General features: G+C 47.2%; 1 protein-coding gene across 1 annotated transcript in view; it reads right to left on the bottom strand.

Moving 5' to 3' along the window:
• rpap1 (RNA polymerase II associated protein 1) overlaps nt 1-21,265 on the bottom strand; it is a 198,829-nt gene that overhangs the window by 154,957 nt on the left and 22,607 nt on the right.

Genomic DNA, 21,265 nt, shown 5'->3' on the forward strand with positions numbered 1-21,265 from the left:
GTAAATAAGGTAAGTGAGCTGCAGGCACAAGTCGCCACATGCGACTATGAAACAGTGGCAATAACAGAGACCTGGTTCAAAGAAGGGGAGGATTGGGAACTTAATATCCCTGGCTACAAGATATTCAGAAAAGATAGGGAAGAGAAAAAAGGAGGGGTTGGCAGTATTGATCAAAGAAACAATTATAGCACTGGAGAGATGATGCAGTTGAGGGGCCAAAGACAGAATCTATTTAGTTAGAATTAAGGAACAATGGAGGAGCTAGTACATCACTGGCTGTACCCTGTAGGCCACTGAATAGTGGAAAGGAGACAGACAAGCAAATTTTCAGGCAAATTACAGAAAGATGCAAGAACGACAGAGTAGTGATAATGGGGACTTCAATTATCCAAATATAGACTGGAAAAATAACAGTGTAAAGGGCAAAGAGGGGCAGGAAATCCTGGAATGCGTACAAGAGAACTTTCTTGATCAGTGTGTTTCCAGCCCAACGAGGAAGGAAGCAGCACTGGATCTAGTTCTGGGGAATGAAGTGGGGCATGTGGACCATGTTTCAGTGGGAGAGCAGTGATCACATCATCAGGTTTAGAATAGTTATGGAAAAGGACAAGAAACAATCAAGCTTAAAAATACTTTACTGAGTTGAAAAGGGATCTGGCCCAGGTAGACTGGATTCAAAGATTGGTAGGTAAAACAGTAATTGAACAATGGGTGGCCTTCAAAGAGGAGATGGTTTGGGTACAGAGTAGACACATTCCCAGGAGGGGGACAGGAAGGACATCCAAAGCTAGAGCTCCCTAGCTGACAAAAGATATAGAGATTAAAATGAAACAGAAAAAGGAGGCTTATGACAAATGTAAGGTTCATTATACAGTAGAGAACCAAGCTGAATATCGAAAGTACAGAGGAGATCTAAAAAAGGGAATAAGGAAGGCAAAGAATGAGTATGATAATAGTTTGCAGAGGTTGAGGCCACAATCTTCCAATCCTCCTCAGATATGGGTGTGGTGCTAGGGCACAGGAGGATTGCAAAAGTTACACCCCTGTTTAAAAAAGGAGGGGGATAAACCCAGCAACTATAGGCCAGTCAGATTAACGGTGGTGGTGGGGTGACTTTTCAAGCCAATAAACCGGGACAAAATTAATTGACATTTGGAAAAATACGGGCTTGTAGGCGTCAACGGATTCCTATCTAAATCACTGAGGTCGAGGCAGTTCAGTAAATTAACCGAATTTAATTAAACTGGTGAACAAAACAAAAACATGCAGGAGCAACAGCAAACAGGTCTACATAGTAGCTTGTTCCACAAGGTCTGAACTCAGAACCTCCCACCTCTGACGTCATCACGTCATCACGTTTCCCGCCACTCGGGGCACCACGTGACCAACGTGATGACGTCATCGCGTTGTTTCAGGGTTTTTACAGAAAGCTTGTTTACACTCAGCAAACTGACATAGATGCTGTAACATTGCTTTAAAGACAGTTATTCATTTGTACAGGAGTTCATTGGTGGTTTTAACACAGGCTAATAAATAAAAATCAGCACGGATTTGTTAAAGGCAAATCGTGCTTGACTAACTTGATTGAGTTCTTTGATGAAGTAACGGAGAGGGTTGAGGAGGGTAGTGCGGTTGATGTTGTGTAACTGGACTTTCAAAAGGGATATGACAACGTACCACATAATAGACTTGTTAGCAAAATTAAAGCCCATGGGATTAAAGGGACAGTGGCAGTGTGGATATGAAATTGGTTAAGGGACCAAAACGGTTGTTTTTCCAGACTGGATGGAAGTATACAGTAGCGTTCCCCAGGGGTCAGTATTGGGACCACTACTCTCTTGGATATATATTAATGAGCTGGACTTGGGTATACAGGGCATAATTTCAAAGTTTGCAGATGATATGAAACTCGGAAATGTAGCAAACGATGAGAAGGATAGTAACAGACTTCAGGTGGGCAGAGACAGACTGGTGAAATAGGCAGACACATGGCAGATAAAACTTAACACAGAGAAGTGTGAAGTGCTACATTTTGGAAGGAAGAATGAGGAGAGGCAATATAAACCAAAGGGTATAATTTTCAAGGGGGTGCAGGAGTCCTGGGGGTGTATGTAGACAAATTTTTGAAGATGGCAGGATAAGTCGAGAAGGCTGTTAAAAACATAAAAAATCCTTGGCTTTATTAACAGAAGCATAGAGTACAAAAGCAAGGAAGTTATGCTTCGCTTTTATAAAACACTGGTTAGGCCTCAGCTAGCGAATTCTGTTTTTCTGGTTACCACATTTTAGGAAGGATGTCAGGGCCTTAGAGAGGGTGCAGAAGAGATTTACCAGAATGGTACAAGGGATGAGGAACTTCAGTTAGTGGAGAGTCTAGAGAAGCTGGGATTGTTCTCCTTAGAGAAGAAAAGGTTAAGAGGAGATTTGATGGAGGTGTTCAAAATCATGAATGGTTTTGATAGAATAAATAAAGAGAAACTGTTTCCAGTGGCAGAAGGGTTGGTAACCAGAGGACACATGTTTAAGGTGATTGGCCTTAAGAATCAGAGACAACATGAGGAATTTTTTTTTTATAAAACACAGCAAGTTGTTGTGATCTGGAATGCACTGCCTGAAAGGGTGGCGGAAGCAGATTCAATAGTAACTTTCAAAAGGGAATTGGATAAATACCTGAATGGAAAACATTTGCAGAGCTATGGGGAAAGAGCAGGACTAGTTGGATAGCTCTACCAAAGAGTTGGCACAAGCACAATGGGCCAAATGGCCTCCTTCTGCGTGGCATCATTCTATAATTCTATGAAGTACTTTTGTAGTGTAGTCACTGTTGGAAATGCAACAGCAAGGTCCCAAAAACAAATGAGACAATGACCAGATAATCAGCTTTAGTGTTGTTGGTTTAGGGATAAATATTGACCAGGATACCAGGGTGAACTCCCCTGCTCTTCTTTGAATAGCGTAAGGGGGCAGTCGGGGCCTGGGTATAATGTTCCATCCAAAACACAGCACCTCAGACAGTGCGGCACTGCCTCAGTACTGCACTGAAGTGTCAGCCTAGATTTTGTGCTCAAGTCTCTGGAGCAGGACTTGAACCCACAGCCTTCTGACTCAGAGGTGAGAGTGCTACCCACTGAGCTATGGCTGAGTTAAGCGGAGCTCTCGGAGGTTGAGAGTGAGTCACGCTTGTTGGAGCCGAGTAGAGGGAGCTTCACTGTGCATCTAATCTGTGTGATATCTGACTTGGGAGTGCTTAATGCCAACACTAGGTGGCTGAAAGGGAAAGTGTTCCATTTCTCAGTGCCAACATCCTTTACACAAAAACACATTGGGCCGGTTTCCAATCCCTATGGGTGTGTACGAGCTGTGTACACACCCATAGGGACATCGGAAATGCTGATTTCAGACATGCCAAGCGCATGTGCTGAAAACCGCCATTTCCAATCTGTCAAGAATGCTCTTGACAGATCGGACGCCTGCCCTGGAGAAGGGCCTTCGCGGGCAGAGAGTTCCGCTTTCTGGAGAACCTCCGCCCGCAGAAAACCCTTAGAAATCTTACGCCTGGTAAATGCAGGCTTTTACCAGCATAAGAGTTGAAAAAAAAGTGAGAAAAAAATTTCACTCATAATTTAAAAATACTTCAAAAAAGGTATGTTTATTTTTAGCCCCATAAAAAACTTTATTTTTTTCAAAAAATTACATTTTTGTTTAAAATATTTAATTTATTACAATTTCAACTCATGTTAAAAATGTGGGTTAAAAAAAATGTATTAATGTTTTAGTGTTTTTGGGCTGATCTCCATTCATATATTTGACAGGTCTATCTGTCAATTGTATGAAGGGAGATTCCCTTCTTTGATTGGCTCCCCATGGCCCACGTGATCCCAGGGACACTTGCGAACCGCATGCGCGCCTGGGATACATGGGCCCTGCGCATTTCGAGTTGGAGAGGCCCAGGAGCGGAAGTGTCCGGACCTCGGGAGCCCTCAGGTAAGAGCGTAGATTTTTTCCAGATCGGAGGCCTCTGCATGCAGGAAGCCTCTTATCGGAAAATACAGGCCATTACAAAAGGGCGGTAAATTTTAATGATGTGAGGTATTAAGGTGCGAGTACCACTAACAATACATTACTGCGATGCATGATACAGAACAGCTGCTTTCAAAGTGTGAACTTTCAGCTTCTACTCCAGTCAGGCGGCAGAGTTACAGCTCTGTGACACAACAGTATATCCTAACCCCCATGGGGAATACCCAACAGCTGATGGCACAGTGCCACCACTGCACGGCCCTGAATCAATGCATCAATAGAGTGCGCTCCTGTCCGGTCAAAGGCAAGTTTTGAAACCGTGAACAATTGCATTGCAGCACTCAATTCACTTTCCAATTATAAAAGTGATTTTTGTGGAACAGCCTTTCTTCTAAATTGGAACAGGTGTCTTTGTCTCTGTCCCTGTGCTTTTAAACTATGCGACTTGGCTTTGGAATGCTATCCACTCCACCACACTGCAACCGTGAGTGCAGGTCAATGCTGGGGCAAATGCAGGAGGTAGAAAGAGACTAACTGGGATCTGAGAATCTATAGCTCTGTAAATACACTGTGCTTTTGCAATGGGATCTCAATGTGAATTTGCTGCCTGTTTCAGTTTCCATTGCTTGTAGGTCAGGGAAGGCCCTTGTACCTGTTTACTGTGGTTTCTAAGTGTTGACTTGTTTTTCTAGAGCTTTGTTCTTGGAGTCCAGAGTGGTGTTCTCCTGCTGGAGTTAGCCAGATCTCCATTACCTTGTAGTGCGGGTTGAGACCTTTCCAATCTCTCTTCATTCCAGTGAAGCTTTTTAATAGATTATTGACCATGCCTAATGGTTCAGATGAGCTGTACAGATTTAAGAGCAGACCGCAGAGCACAGCAAAGAACGCAGATGAGGCAGCCAAGATTTTGAGAGCAAAAGGCAGGACTGAAGCTTCTGTGCTTTAACCCTTGTGTAACAACTGAGGTCCCATTGAGATGGAACTGGGGGCCTTCCTGGTGGGAGTGGCTCAGTTCCGGAAAGGGGTATGTCACGGAGAGATTTTTGATGTTAATGTGTTATCAAGATGTCAGCCATGGCTCAGTTGGTAGCACTCCTGTCTCTGAGCCAGGGGTTCAAGCCTCACTACAGAGACTTGAGCACAAAATCCAGGCTGACACTTCAGTGCAGTACTGAGGGAGTGCTGCACTGTCTGAGGTGCCGTCTTTCGGGATGAGACATTAGACCGAGGCCCCGTCCAACCTCTCAGGTGAACTTAAAAGATCCCATGGCACTTTTATTTTTAAGAAGAGTACAGGAGTTCTCCTGGTGTCCTGGCCAATATTTATCCCTCAACCAACATAAATGAAACAGATTATCTGGTCAGTATCAAAATGCTGTTTGTGGGATCTTGCTGTGCACAATTTGGCTGTCACGTTTCCTACATTACAACAGTGACTACACTTCAAAAGTACTTCATTGGCTGTGAAGTGCTTTGAGATGAGCTAAGGTTGTGAAAGGCGCTATATAAATGCAAGTTCTTCTTCTTCATACTCACATGCAATGTAACAGCACGAGTTATACATTCCTGTGAGGATGGAATATTCGCCAATACTCCAGTGATTTAACAGAGAAAGCAGAAGCACCGCAACCCAAGTAACTGATATACCTATCAATTCCTCCAATAAAAGGCGAAGAGTTACGAAGGTGACTAAAGGTTTTTATTGACTAAATAACAGAGCCCACTCTCGTGGGTGATCCGATCCAAGCAGGAGGAATACCAGCCAGTCGCTCACCTTTATACCTGGCCTGGTGGGTGGAGCCAAGGCGGAGTCGGCAGTGGTCATCCCAGGTATAGCAGTGTGGCAAGAGGCGACCTCGTACCGTGATACAATAGTGGTCAGTGATACAGTTATAACGAACAGTGGTGAACAGTGCTAACTACTAACAGTGATACGATAGTGAACGTGGTTTACCACATTCACCCCTTGTTTAGAATTAAGTCCGGCGGGGTGAAGTGTACTACCAATTCTGGTAGGTCAGTCTGTCCGGAGGCTTCGTAAGCCTCTCCGATCGCCGCAGCGGTGGTGTTGCCTTATCCGGTGCTGGTGCCTTATCCGGTGTTGATGCTGGTGTTTGCGTGGTCGGCGAGGGCTCGTGGGGTTCCGGCATGCCGTCTACCTGGACTGAGGTTGGGGGGGGTGGTGGCGGTGTTTCCGGATCGGCTGAGGGTGCGAGGTCTCGTAGGGAGACAGTGTCCTCCCGCCCGTCTGGGTACGCCACGTAGGCGTACTGGGGGTTGGCGTGCAGGAGGTTCACCCTCTCGACCAGGGGGTCCGTTTTATGGGTCCTCACGTGTTTCCGCAGCCAGACCGGCCCCGGGGCGGTCAGCCAGGTTGGTAGAGTGGTTCCCGTAGTCGACTTCCTGGGGAAAACGAACATTCGTTCATGGGGGGTGGTGTTAGTGGCCGTGCAAAGTAATGACCGGATGGAGTGCAGCGCTGTCGGGAGGACTTCTTGCCAGCGGGAGGTTGGGAGGCCCTTAGACTTTAAGGCTAAGAGGACGGCCTTCCATACCGTCGCGTTCTCTCTTTCCACCTGACCGTTACCTCTGGGGTTGTAGCTGGTGGTCCTGCTTGCTGCAATACCTCTCTCTAGGAGGAATTGCCGGAGTTCCTCGCTCATGAAGGAGGAGCCCCGGTCGCTGTGTATATAGTTCGGGAACCCGAACAAGGCGAAGAGGGCATTCAGGCACTTAATGACCGTGCTACTGGTCATGTCGGGGCAGGGGAAGGCAAAGGGGAAACGGGAGTACTCATCAACGATGTTGAGGAAGTACACATTACGGTCAGAGGACGGGAGGGGCCCCTTAAAGTCGATGCTCAGGCGCTCGAAGGGGCGGGTGGCCTTGATCAGGCTTGCTCGGTCCGGCCTATAGAAGTGCGGTTTGCACTCCGCACAGGTCTGGCAGTTCCTGGTCATGGTCCTGACCTCCTCGATGGAGTAGGTCAGGTTGCGGGCCTTAATGAAATGGTAGAGTCTGGTGACTCCGGGGTGGCAGAGCTGGTCGTGGAGGGTCTGAAGCCTATCGATATGCGCGCTGGCGCATGTCATTCGTGAAAGGGCATCAGGGGATTCGTTCAGCTTGCCTGGCCGGTACAAGATCTCATAATCGTAGGTGGAGAGCTCGATTCTCCATCTCAAAATCTTGTCATTCTTGATTTTGCCCTTCAGCTTGTTATTAAACATGAAAGCCACCGAACGCTGGTCGGTGAGGAGGGTAAATCGTTTGCCTGCCAGGTAGTGCCTCCAGCGCCGTACTGCCTCCACGATCGCCTGGGCCTCTTTCTCGACCGACGAATGTCGGATCTCGGGGCCCTGTAGGGTCCTTGAGAAGAAGGCCACTGGCCTCCCCTCCTGGTTTAGGGTGGCGGCTAAGGCGAAGTCGGATGCGTCGCTCTCCACCTGAAAGGGGATGGACTCGTCCACTGCGTGCATCGTGGCCTTGGCTATGTCTCCCTTAATGAGGGAGAAGGCCGCGCACGCCTCCTCCGTGAGGGGGAAGGAAGTGGCTTTCAGGAGGGGTCTGGCTTTGTCCGCGTAATTGGGTACCCATTGGGCATAGTAGGCGAAAAGCCCCAGGGTTCTCCTAAGTGCTTTAGGGCAGTGGGGGAGGGGTAGCTCCACGAGGGGGCGCATTCTTTCTGGGTCGGGGCCGATGATTCCGTTCTCCACTACGCAGCCGAGGATGGCAAGGCGCGTGGTGTTAAACACGCATTTCTCCTTATTGTAGGTGAGGTTCAGCCGTTGGGCCGTACGGAGGAATTTCTCCAGATTCGCGTCATGTTCCTGCCGGTCGCGGCCGCAGATAGTGACGTTATCTAGGTAGGGGAATGTAGCCTGCAGTTCGTTCTGGTCAACCATCTGGTCCATCTCCCTTTGGAAGACCGAGACCCCATTAGTGACACCGAAGGGGACCCTAAGGAAGTGGTATAGGCGCCCATTCGCCTCGAAGGCGGTATACTGGCGGTCCTCAGGGTGGATAGGGAGTTGGTGGTAGGCCGACTTCAGGTCGATGGTCGAGAATACTTTATACTGTGCAATCTGATTGACCATGTCAGATATGCGGGGGAGGGGGTATGCGTCCAGCTGGGTATATCTGTTTATGGTCTGGCTGTAGTCGATGACCAGGCGGTTTTTATCGCCGGTCTTTACGACTACGACCTGGGCACGCCAGGGGCTGCTGCTCCCCTCGATAATGCCCTCTTTCAGGAGGCGCCGCACCTCAGAGCTAATGAAGGCTCTGTCCCCGGCGCTATACCGCCTGCTTTTGGTAGCGACGGGTTTGCAGTCAGGGGTAAGGTTAGCAAACAGAGAGGGTGGCGGGACCTTGAGGGTGGAGAGGCTGCAGGTGTTACGCGGTGGGCGGTTTAACGTTTGCTGGTTGTTGACTGTGAGTGGGGGGAGGGGTCCACCGTATGCTAGGGTTACGCTTTGGAGGTGGGATTGGAAGTCCAGCCCTAGTAGGACGGCAGCGCAGAGATGGGGGAGGACGAGGAGTTTAAAGTTTTTATACTCCGTGCCCTTAACCGACAGGGTCACGACACAGTAGCCGCTGATGTCCGTGGCGTGGGACCTCGATGCCATCGAGATTCGGCTGCGCGTTGGTAGGACAGAGAGGGAGTAGTGGCTCACCGTGTCTGGGTGGATGAAGCTCTCCGTGCTTCCGCTGTCGAACAGGCAGGTCGTGGCGTGGCCGTTCACTTTGATGTCCATCATTGACTTGGACAGATGGTGCGGGCGGGCTTGGTCCAGGGTGACGGAAGCTAGTGTGTAGCTGAGCGAGTCGTTGTCATCTGCGGGCGAGGCGGTCGGGCGTGGTGAGTAAAATGGCGTCTCCCACGAGGTAGGGCCCCATGAGGCACTATTGGGGTCGGTTGCCTTAATCAAAGATGGCCGCCCCCATGACTCATGTGTGGGGATGCTGGCCTCAGTTGCCCTAAACAAAGATGGCCGCCCCCATGACTCATGTGTGGGGATGCTGGCCTCAGGTGCCCTAAACAAAGATGGCCGCCCCCATGACTCATGTGTGGGGATGCTGGCCTCAGTTGCCCTAAACGAAGATGGCCGCCCCCATAGTTCGCATGCGGCACTGCTGGCCTCTGAGGATCCGCTCCTGCAGGCCTTGGAGAAGTGGCCTTTCTTCAGGCAGGTTTTACATATGGAGTTCTTGGCTGGGCAGCGCGACCTCGGGTGCTTCTCCTGGCCACAAAAAAAACAGCCGGCGGCCCGATCGCGGATGCCCGATGTCGGGGCCGGTGCCGGGGGTGGCGGGGCCGGTCGGGTCCGGGACGCCGACGCAGAGGTAGGTCCCGGGGGCGGCGCTGGGAAGGGTGCTGTGGTAGGGGTCGGGCCCGAGTCCCAGGGTCGCGAGCAGTACCTGGTGAATGCTTCCTGATCTTGGTGGGCCACTTCCAGGGAGATAGCGAGGGCTTCAGCTTTTTCCATGCTGAGGTCTTTAGCTTCCAGCAGTCTTTGCCGTGAGTACTCGGACCGTAGGCCTTTCAGGAATGCGTCGCGGATATTATCTTCAGTATTTTCGGCTGCCGACACCGATTTAAACTCACAGTTCCTGGCGAGTGCATATAGCGCCTGTGAGAATTCGGCTACTGATTCTCCTGGCTGTTGCGGCCGTGATCTTAGGAGGTGCCTAGCGTACATGTAGTTTACCGGGGTCCGGTACTTCTGTTTCAGCAGGTTGATGGCGGTCTCGTAGGTAGTCATGTCCTCGATGAGAGTGTATACTCTCGGGCTCAGTTGTGCCTGCAGGACACTTAGTTTGGATGCCTGAGGGACGCTGGATTCTCTCAGGTATGATTCGAAGCAGACCAGCCAGTGTTTAAAGTCTGCGGCTGAGTTTGCTGCTCGTGGGTTCAGGTCCAGGTACGGCGGTCTGAGGGCTCGCAGCCAAGCTGGCTGGTGTGGCTGTGCTCCTGGGAGCTGCGCTGGTGGCTCCTCCGCCGGTTGTGACTCGTTGTCGGACATCATTAAATTTAGTCAATAAAATTGATATACCTATCAATTCCTCCAATAAAAGGCGAAGAGTTACGAAGGTGACTAAAGGTTTTTATTGACTAAATAACAGAGCCCACTCTCGTGGGTGATCCGATCCAAGCAGGAGGAATACCAGCCAGTCGCTCACCTTTATACCTGGCCTGGTGGGTGGAGCCAAGGCGGAGTCGGCAGTGGTCATCCCAGGTATAGCAGTGTGGCAAGAGGCGACCTCGTACCGTGATACAATAGTGGTCAGTGATACAGTTATAACGAACAGTGGTGAACAGTGCTAACTACTAACAGTGATACGATAGTGAACGTGGTTTACCACAGTAACCTAGATCGAATCAACACTTTCCCACAATTGCATTTCAGCTTCTACCACACTCTATGGCAGTCTGTGTCAGACAAGGAATCAGAATTATTAAATACAGTATTTAATTGACGCCTCAAGTACTGCAATCCCAGCGCAAACCACAGCAATCTCCACACAGTTATTTACCGACACTTCACAAGCAATAAATAGGAAGCTGTTCCATTCTACAGATGTTCAGGAGATTAATTCCAAAGGATAAAGCTTTAACTCCTGGACTTCATTCTCACCAGTAATCAGAGGGAGAAAGAGTGGGATCAATTCCAGCACTGATTGCTGGGAGAAACGTGGTGACCCCTGTGGTGGCATAGTGGTAATGTCACTGGGCTAATAATCCAGAGGCCTGGACAAATGATCCAGAGACGCGAGTTCAAATCCCACCGCGGCAGCTGAGGATTTTAAATTCAGTTAATTAAATAAATCTGGAAAAAAAATGCTTGCATCAGTAATGGTAACCATGAAACTGTCAGATTGTTATAAAAACCCATCAGGTTCACCAATGTCCTTTAAGGAAGGAAGTCTGGCCTATATGTGACTCCAGACCCACAGCAATGTGGTTGGCTCTTAGCTGCCCTGTGAAATGGCCCAGCAAGCCACTCAGCTGTAACAAAATAATAAAAATGAAACCGGACGGACCACCCGGCAAAGACCAACATCTGGGAACATGTGCCAACATTGGGAGAGCTGTCCCTCAGACTAGTCAAGCAACAGCCTGACATAGTCATACTCACAGAATCATACCTTTCAGCCAATGTCCCAGACTCCTCCATCACAATCCCTGGCTACATCCTGTCCCACCAGCAGGACAGGCTCATCAGGGGTGGCACAGTGGTTTTCAGTCAGGAAGGAATGGCCCTGGGAGTCCTCAACATTGATTCCGGTCAAGCAGGGGCAAGGAAACCTCCTGCTGATTACCACCTACTGCCCTCCCTCAGTTGATGAATCAGTACTCCTCCATGTTGAACACCACTTGGAAGAAGCACAGAGTAGCAAGGGCACAGAATGTACACTGGGTAGGGGGCTTCAATGTCCATCACCTGCCAGTCTGGGCCTGCGACAGGTGGTGGGAGAACCAACACGAGGGGAAAAACCTACTCGACCTCACCAATCTACCTGTTGCAGATGCATCTGTCCATGACAGTATTGGTAGCAGTGACCACTGCACAGTCATTGCGGAGACGAAGTCCCGTCTTCACACTGAGGACACCCTCCATCGTGTTGTGTGATACCACCACCGTGTTAAATGGGATAGATTCTGAACAGATCTAGCAGCTCAAAACTGGGCATCCATGTAGGCGCTGTGGGCCATCAGCAGCAGCAGAATTGTATTCCACCACAATCTGTAACCTCATGACCTGGCATATCCCTCACTCTACCATTACCACCAAGCCAGGGGACCAACCCTGGTTCAATAAGGAGTGTCGAAGAGCATGCCAGGAGCAGTACCAGGCATACCTAAAAATGAGGTGCCAACCTGGGGAGGCTGCAACACAGGACTACATGCATGCTAAAAAGCAGAAGCAGCAATCTATAGACAGGGCTAAGCGATCCCACAATCAATGGATCAGATCAAAGCTCTGCAGTCCTGCCACATCCAGTCGTGAATGGTGGTGGACCATTGAATAACTAACAGGAGGAGGAGGCGCCATGAATATCTCCATCCTTAATGATGGTGGAGCCCAGCAAGTGAGTGCAAAAGGCAAGGCTGAAGCGTTTGCAACCATCTTCAGCCAGAAGTGCAGAGTGGATGATCCATATCGGCCTCCTCCTGAGGTCACCACCATCATAGAAGTCAGTCTTCAGCCAATTCGATTCATTCCACGTGATATCAAGAAATGGCTGAGCGCACTGGATACAGCAAAGGCTATGGGCCCCGACTATCGTGAAGACTTGTGCTCCAGAATTCTAGCCAAGCTGTTCCAGTACAGTTACAACACTGGCATCTATCCGACAATGTGGAAAACTGCCCAGGTATGTCCTGTCCACAAAAAGCAGGACAAATCCAATCCGGCCAATTACCGCCCCATCAGTCTACTCTCAATCATCAGCAAAATGATGGAAGGTGTCATCGACAGTGCTATCAAGCGGCACTTACTCACCAATAACCTGCTCACTGATGCCCAGTTTGGGTTCCGCCAAGACCACTCGGCTCCCGACCTCAATACAGCCTTGGTCCAAACATGGACAAAGGAGCTGAATTCCAGAGAAGAGAGTGTGACTGCCCTTGACATCAAGGCAGCATTTGACCGAGTGTGGCATCAAGGAGCCCTAGTAAAACTGAAGTCAATGGGAATCGGGGGGGAAAACTCTCCATTGGCTGGACTCATACTTAACACAAAGGATGATGGTTGTGGTGGTTCAAGGCCAATCATCACAGTCCCAGGACATCGCTGCAGGAGTTCCTCAGGCCGGTGTCCTAGGCCCAACCATCTTCAGCTGCTTCATCAATGGCCTTCCCTCCAACTTAAGGTCAGAAATGGGGATGTTCGCTTAAGACAGCAGCACAGTGTTCAGTGCCATTCACAACTCCTCAGATAATGAAGCAGTCCATGCCCGCATGCAACAAGACCTGAACAGTTTTCAGGCTTGGGCTGATAAGTGGTAGGTAACAATCGCGCAACAGAAGTGCCAGGCAATGACTATCTCCAACAAGCAAGATTCTAACCACCTCCCCTCGACATTCAATGGCATTACCATCGCCGAATCCCCCACTATCAACAGCCTGGGGGTCACCATTGACCAGAAACTTAACTGGACCAGCCACATAAATACTGTGGCAACAAGAGCAGGTCAGAGGCTGGGTATTCTGCGGCGAGTGTCTCACCTCCTGACTCCCCAAAGCCTTTCCACCATCTACAAGGCACAAGTAAGGAGAGTGATGGAATACTCTCCACTTTCCTGGATGAGTGCAGCTCCAACAACACTCAAGAAGCTCAACACCATCCAGGACAAAGCAGCCCACTTGATTGGCACCCCATCCACCACCTTAAACCTTCACTCCCTCCACCACCGGCGTACCGTGGCTGCAGTGTGTTCCATCTACAAGCTGCGCTGTCAGAGGTGCCGTCTTTCAGATGAGACGTTTGACGTCTGTCCTCTCAGCTGGATGTAAAAGATCGCACGGCACTATTCGAAGAAGAGCAGGGAAGTTCGCTTGGGCCTGGTCAATATTTATCCCTCAAGCAACATCACTAAAACAGATTATCTGGTTATTATCACATTGCTGTTTGTGGGACCTTGCTGTGTGCAAATTGACTGCTGCATTTCCTATATTACAACAATGATTACACTTCAAGTAGCACTTAATTGGCTATAAAGCATATTGGGATTCCTAAGGTCGTGAAAAGCACTATAGAAATGCAAGTTGATTTGTTCCTTTGTATGGGTACTGAGGCTAAGTGTAGCACTCCTGACTAAGACCAGCACAGACTGACTTGGGACTTTTCTGGTTTTTATGGCTCAGTACCACTCTGAGTAATCCGTTTACCACCAAGATTTCAAAGAATCTAAAATGAAAAACAGAATTAAAAAGCCCCGTTACTGTGCCCACTGCAAAGTACAGTCTAAATCAGTGCCTTAAACAAAATGCCTCCAAAGCAAAGAGCACTCTCTGAGATTAGGTTACATTATATAATCAGGACCGGGACTGGCTGGGCGCCCAAGTGTCAGGATGTGGTGTAGCATTATTATTCAGCATTTGATTCCCTCAGCAACATTCTTCATCCAGATTGATCTTAGCAAGACTGGCCCAATCGATATCCATCAGTATCTCAGCCTCAGAGTCTCAACCCTTGGGACTTGGCACAGTTCTAAAGCTCGAGCTGCTGTTTAAATGTTGTTGTGAACCCCAAAAGCTGGTGGGTACAGAGCTAACCTTTACCTGGAGAAACCATTACAGCGTCCCTACTGTTTGAGTCAGAAAGCTGCTGTCGTAACCAAGCATTAGTGCCAGAGATTTAGTTAGGAAAGTTGCCTTTCTGATATCTTATTGGTAGAGAGATGTGAGACAACAACTTGCATTTAAATAGTGCCTTTAACATAGTAAAAACGTCCGAAGACACTTCACAGGAGTGATTATCAGACAAACTTTGAATATTAAAGGAGATATTAGGACAGGTGACCAAAATCTTGATCAAAGAGGTAGGTTTTAAGGAGTGTCTTAAAGGTGGAGAGGTTTAGGGAGGGAGTTCCTTGGGTCCTAGGCAGCTGAAGGCACGGCCGCCAATGGTAGAGTGATGAAAATTGGGGCTGCGTAAGAGGCCACAATTGTAGGAACAGGGATCTCAGAGGGTTATAGGGCTAGAGGAGGTTACAGATAGGGAGCGGTGAGGCCATGAAAGGATTTGAACACAAGGATGGGAATTTTAAAATCGAGGCGTTGCCGGATCGGGAGCCAGCGTAGATCAACGAGCAATGGGGTGAAGGATGAATGGGACTTGGTGCGAGTTAGGATACAACAGCAGAGTTTTGGAGGAGTTCAGGTTTACGGAGTGTATCACCTTTTTTTTTTGAAAGGGATTGCATACAAAGTAGAAAATACTGTAAACACGAGAAAAGATGGATCAATGTTTCAGGCCCGGACCATATCATTGGTACCACAGATTCCATAAAGAGTGTCCAGTCAAAATGCTAATCTGCTTTTTCTCTCTACAAATACTACCGGGCCTGCTGTGCTTTGCCAGCATTTTCTGTCTGTGTTGCAGACTTGCAGATTTCGTTTTATCCCACATGCAAGCTCCCAAAATCACTCGCACTGAATGCAGCTCTTTAACAGTGTTGGAATGTTAGCTGCAGGGCTGCTCCGAGGCTGATGGGTTACAACTCTGAAGAAATAAAGATCTAAAATGGACTGCGCTTCCTTCTACACACAAATCTTATCTTCCCTGTACAGCCCTGTTCACCTAATCGTATTAAGTGAACAATGGCACTGGTGCCCTTGAGAGGGGACAGACCTGAGCCGTCACGTGACTCTGGGTATCAGGAATCTAATTTTCAAGAAAGGTTGAAATGTTGGGCGTGCACTCTCTGGAACAGGGGCTTTGAGATAACCGAGCTGAAGCTTTCAGGATTATAAGGGGACTCAATAAAGATGACTCAAGTGAAGGGTTCAAGTGTAAGCTGAAAATTAGGGTTGTCAGATGGAACTTTTTTAAATATACACACGCAAAGGGTAAAAGTCATCAGGTGAGGCCAAAAGTACAAATGGGTACAGCTGGAATACTCTCCACTTGCCTGGTGAGTGCGGCTCCAACACTCAAGAAGCTCGACACCATCCAGGACAAAGCAGCCCGCTTGATCAGCACCCCATCCACCACCTTAAATATTCACTCCCTCCACCACCAGCGCAACATGGCTGCAGTGTGTACCATCTACAAGATGCACTGCAGCAACTCGCTAAGGCTTCGACAGCACCTCCCAAACCCGCGACCTCTACCACCTAGGAGGACAAGGGCAGCAGGCGCATGAGAACACCACCACCAAGTCACACACCAACCTGACTTGGAAGTATATCGCCGTTCCTTCATCGTCGCTGGGTCAAAATCCTGGAACTCCCTAACAGCACTGTGGGAGTACCTGCAGCACACGGAATGCAGCGGTTCAAGGCGGCGGCTCACCACCACTTTCTCGAGGACAACTAGGGATGGGCAATAAATGCTGGCCTTGCCAGCAACACCCACATCACTTGAATGAACCAACCAGCAAAAAAGGTGTTACAATGATCAGAATGGCCAATAGTACAAATCAGTACAGTAATGTAAAAGTTACCAGGGAAAGCTAATAGTACTGAGGAAGGGTCATCGACCTGAAACGTTAACTCTGTTTCTCTCTCCATGATGCTGCCTGACCTGCTGAGTGTTTCCAGCATTTTCTGATGTTGTTTCAGACTAATAGTACAAATGGGCAGGGTGCATTTCAGGAGAGAGATATAATGGAAGGACATGTTGAAAAGGTGGGGAGGTGGGATTTTAATCCATCAAAAAAGCAACAGACTTGTCGGATCTTTTCCTGTTTTTAACAGGTTTTTATTCTGTGTTGTTGACCTGCCCCCAAGGTTGGACGGGCCTTCTCTCAATGATCCTGAGAGTGTGATTTGACGCTTAGTGCTGGGTGACTGCTCATGTATCGCTCTCAGCTAAATTTATTTTGCCTGGCGCTGCGGCACACAATAGAACTCAGCAGCATCAGACCATCTGCCATCCAACTAGTCAAACTACTGCAACACACAAGCACCCAACGCACATCATCCCAAGCTCATGACTTCCTGCAATCCATTCCCCAACCCAAATACAGTGGCCACCACCTAAAATATCCACGTTTAAATTAGGCAGTCGCTTATAATCGGCCAAAAAGCGAAAACCATTAACCATTTGCATTAACGTTAATTTCAAAGTTGCCGGTTATGGCGTCTTCAGTGCTCTGTTTATTTTGGGCAGAAACAGCTGGAGCTCAGTGTTTTATTGGACAATCAGCCAATGATTGATGTCAGCACTGCAGATTATGGGTACTCCAACACTCCCGTGACAAATTGTTTTCTTTTCTAGTCACCCTGGTGAAGCTATACTCAATCTCTTAAACTCAAATACAAGCCAAGTTTATACAACCTGGCTTCATAATTTAACCCTTTTAGTCCCCATATAATTTTGGTAAATTTGACCTGTACTTACTCCAAGGCCAATGTATCCTTCCTGAGGTGCGGTGCCCAGAATTGAATGCAGTGCTCCAGATGGGGTCTCACCAAGGCTTTGTACAACTGAAGCACAGCTTTCCCCCCTTTGTATTCCACTTGATCGGGAGAGCTAGATAAGCACATGAGGGTAAAGGGAATGGGGTATGCTGATAGGGTGAGATGAAGTAGGGTGGGAGGAGGCTCGTGTGGAGCATAAACACCAACATGGATCAGTTGGGCCAAGTGGTTTATTTTTGTGTTGTAAATTCAATTCTATACTTGTCCGAACTGGACCGGCTCATGACGAACTCAGTCAACTTGAACTGGGAGCCGGCGCTGGGAGCTGGGCCGCCATCTGCTGGCACTGGGAGCTGGGCCGCCTCCCATCTCCAAAGCAAACTGCAGCATCAGTCCCTCAGATTCGTTTAGAGTGGGCCATATTCTTTTTTTTTTTTTTTTTATAAATGTATTCGTTTATGTGGGCAAGGCCAGCATTTATTGCCCATCCCTAATTGCCCTCGAGAAGGTGGTAGTGAGCTGCCTTCTTGAACCGCTGCAGTCCTTGTGGTGAAGGTCGTAGCGGTTTGTGGCAACTGAGTGGCTTGCTAGTTAAGAGTCGACCACATTGCTGCGCTAAGGACATTCGTGAACCAGACAATCCAATAATTTCATGGTTACCATTAATGATGCTAGCTTTTTATTCCAGATTTATTAAATTAACTGAATTTAAATTCCCCAGCTGCCGTGGTGGGATTTGAACTCACGTCTCTGGATCATTAGTCCAGTGACATTACCACTACACTACCATTCCCATTCTAACATTAGTCGTCTGCTTTGGGCTACAACCCAAGTCCTCTCGATCACCTGCACGGAGATGTAAGGCTTTAAGAAGCCTGAGTTTTTAGTTTATCAATTCAATAGACTCCTATAAAAATAGTGCTGGCTCCAATATTAGATAGCAAGGGTCACTTTTGGGTGAAGCTGATCTTAATTGGGTTCATTAAGAGTATTAGAATAGTGCATTTAGATCTTTCAGCTGACAAATACTTTTACTGACAAGTGACAGTGGGGTCAATGTGCCACACTCCTCCTTACTAAAATGCCATGGTATCAGACAGCGATGGCATTTACACAGTACAAGCCCACTATTGCCCTCGACATGCCCGTAGAAGATATAGTGGGAATCAGATCTAAACCTTTAGCTCCTTTTTCAGTAATGCAGCCTATTGGAGCAACTTTGGTGCACAGAGCTCGAGCAAAAAGCACAGCGGAGCGAGCTACGGAATTTTATAAGAGTGGGATTTAGGTGCTGAGGGAGAAAGTAGTGCTAACTAAATTAACTGATGATCAAAAGCTAAATGTTCATTATTTAATCTTCCTTTAACACTTAACTAGGTGGTAGGTTAAGGGACTACTTAATTAACTATTTGATATTAATTCGTAAGAGGCATGGAAAAAATCCTAATTAGCAGCTTTAAATCAGTAATAAAAGTAAATAAATAAAAACGAACTTCAATTAGAGAAAGAAGTAGCACAATTAAACAAAACTGAACAATAAACAGTACCTAACAGAAATAAAGTTGAATCAGTCGGATAATCAACATTTTGTACTAAAGGTGAATTAGTTAGCTCTGGAAATAGTTAAATAAATAACTGCTGCACCATAAATAAACAAATGAAGAAAGAACACATAATGACAGCAAAGGAAGGGTGTCGGGACTGCAGAATGTGGGAATTTGTGGACACTGCGACTGTCCTGGATGGCCACATCTGTGGGAAATCTCTATCTTGAGTCACTCCAGCCGAGAGTCACTGAGCTGAAATGGGAGTTAGACACTCCGACACATAACGGAGGGAAAGTGGAAATTCAACAGACTGGGAGAGCTGTAAAAAGCAACAAAGGGATACAAAGAAAGTCAAAAGAGGTGCAAAAAGGGAGTATGGAAAAAACCAAAAAAGGGATATGAAAGCTAACAGTAAAAGTTTTTATAAATATTAAGGGAAAGAGAGTAGTAAGGGGAAATGTGGGCCCATTAAAGACAGATGCAGGTGATACTGTAATCGACAATTAGGAAATGGCAGACTTGTTAAATGAATACTTTGTAACTATTTTCAGAGTAGAGTTAGTGGACAAAATACCAGTGGTACAAGGGAACCTAAAATAAGTCAAGTAGAGGAATATTAGATTTAATAATACAAGTAAGAAAATGGTAATGGAGAAAATAATGGGACTTAAGTTAGACAAATCTCCAGGGCCTGGTGCTTCTCACCCTAGGGTATTAAAAGAAACAGGTGGGTAAAATGTAGATATGTTAAGTCAAAATTTTCCTCAGCTCTCTAGGATCAGGAAATGTGCCTTGGATTCAAAAATTCCAAATGTATCTCTATTTAAGAAAGCAGGGAGGGGAAAACAGTCAAATACAAACCTGTCAGTTTACTGTCAATTGTAGAGAAGTTACTGGATTCTATCATCAGGGACAGAGTGACTGAGCAAGTATGAGATGATCAAAGAGAGTCAGCATGGATTTGTGAAGGGTAGGTCATGTATGACTAATCCAGCTGAATTCTTTGAGGAGGCCACAAGGTGGACAGGGGAGTGTCTATGGATGTTATCTATATGGACTTCCAGAAGGTATTTGGTAAGGTTCTGCACAAGATTGTTAACAAAAATGAGGGAACAAGGAATTGGAGGTGAACTTGCGACATGGGTTGGTAATTGATTGGCAGGTAGGAGACAGGGAGTAGATATAAAGGGTATGTACTCTGATTGGCAGACTGTGACGAGTGATGTACCCCAGGGATCTGTACTGGGGCCTCAGCTTTTCACCATGTATATCGATGAAGGGCTAGAGTTGTACATCCAGGTTAGCAGATGACACTAAGTTAGAGGACATAGTAAGTTGTGTAGATGGGAGCAGAAAGTTACAAAGGGATATCGACAAATTAAGTGAGTGGGCAAAACTATGGCAGATGGAGTGTGGGGATTTGAAGTCATCCACTTTGGATCCAGAATGAAAATCAAAATATTTTCTTAATGGCAAAAGATTAGGAACCGTGGAGGAGCAAAGGGATTTGGGTGCCCATGTACACAAAACATGAAAAGCTAGTGCACATGTACGAAAAAGTTGTCAAAAAGGCTAATGCAATGCTGGCTTTTATCTCAAGGGAAATAAGGAGAGGAAGTTATGGCAGACTTGTATAGAGCCTTGGTCAGACACCATCTGGAGTACTGTGTTCAGTTCTGGGCACCGTACCTCAGGAAGGATGTATTAACCTTGGAGAGAGTATAGGAACATAGGAACAGGAGTAGGCCATTTAGCCCCTTGTGTCAATGAGATAATGGCTGACCTGTGACCTAACTCCACATACCCATCTTTGCCCCATATCCCTCACCCCTTAATCTTCTACATTCCAGGGAATACAACCCTCGTTGTGTAATCTTTCCTCATAATTTAACCTTAGTAATCCAGGTATCATTCTAGTAAATTCATCAAGCTCAGATTTAAAATTAACAATTGACCCAGCACCAACTTGCGTTTGTGGAAGAGTTCCAAACTTCTGTCACCCTTTGCGTGTTTCCCAATTTCACACCTAATTTTTAGGCTATGTCCCCTAGCCCTAGATTCCCCAACCAGCGGAAATAGTTTCACTCTATCTACCCGATCAGTTCCCCTTAAAATCTTGAAAACTTCGATCAAATCACCTCTTAACCTTCTAAATTCCAGGGAATGCAACCCTCATTGTGTAATCTTTCCTCGTAATTTAACCCTTGTAATCCAGGTACCATTCTTGTAAATCTGTGCTGGACTCCCTCCAAGGCTGATATATCCCTCCCAAGGTCTGGTGCCCAGAACTGAATAGTATTCCAGGTGTGGTTTAACCAGGGCTTTGTATAGCTGCAGCATAACTTCTACCCACTTGTACTCTAATCCTCTAGATATAAAGGCCAGCATTCCATTAGCCTTTCTGATTACTTTTTGTACTTGTCCATGACATTTTAATAATCCACGCACGTGGACTCCCAAGTCTCTTTAGACCTCCACTGCTTCTAGATTTTCACCATTTAGGAAGTAGTCTGATCTAAACTTTTAAGGATGGAAGTGGATGACCTCACACTTGCCTATATTGAAATCCACTTGTCACAGTTTTGCCCATTCACTTCATCTATTAATA

Source organism: Somniosus microcephalus, chromosome 12 (genome assembly GCF_052327205.1).
Source record: "Somniosus microcephalus isolate GS21.2 chromosome 12, FLI_Smic_1.0, whole genome shotgun sequence".
NCBI classification, from domain to species: Eukaryota; Metazoa; Chordata; class Chondrichthyes; order Squaliformes; family Somniosidae; genus Somniosus; species Somniosus microcephalus.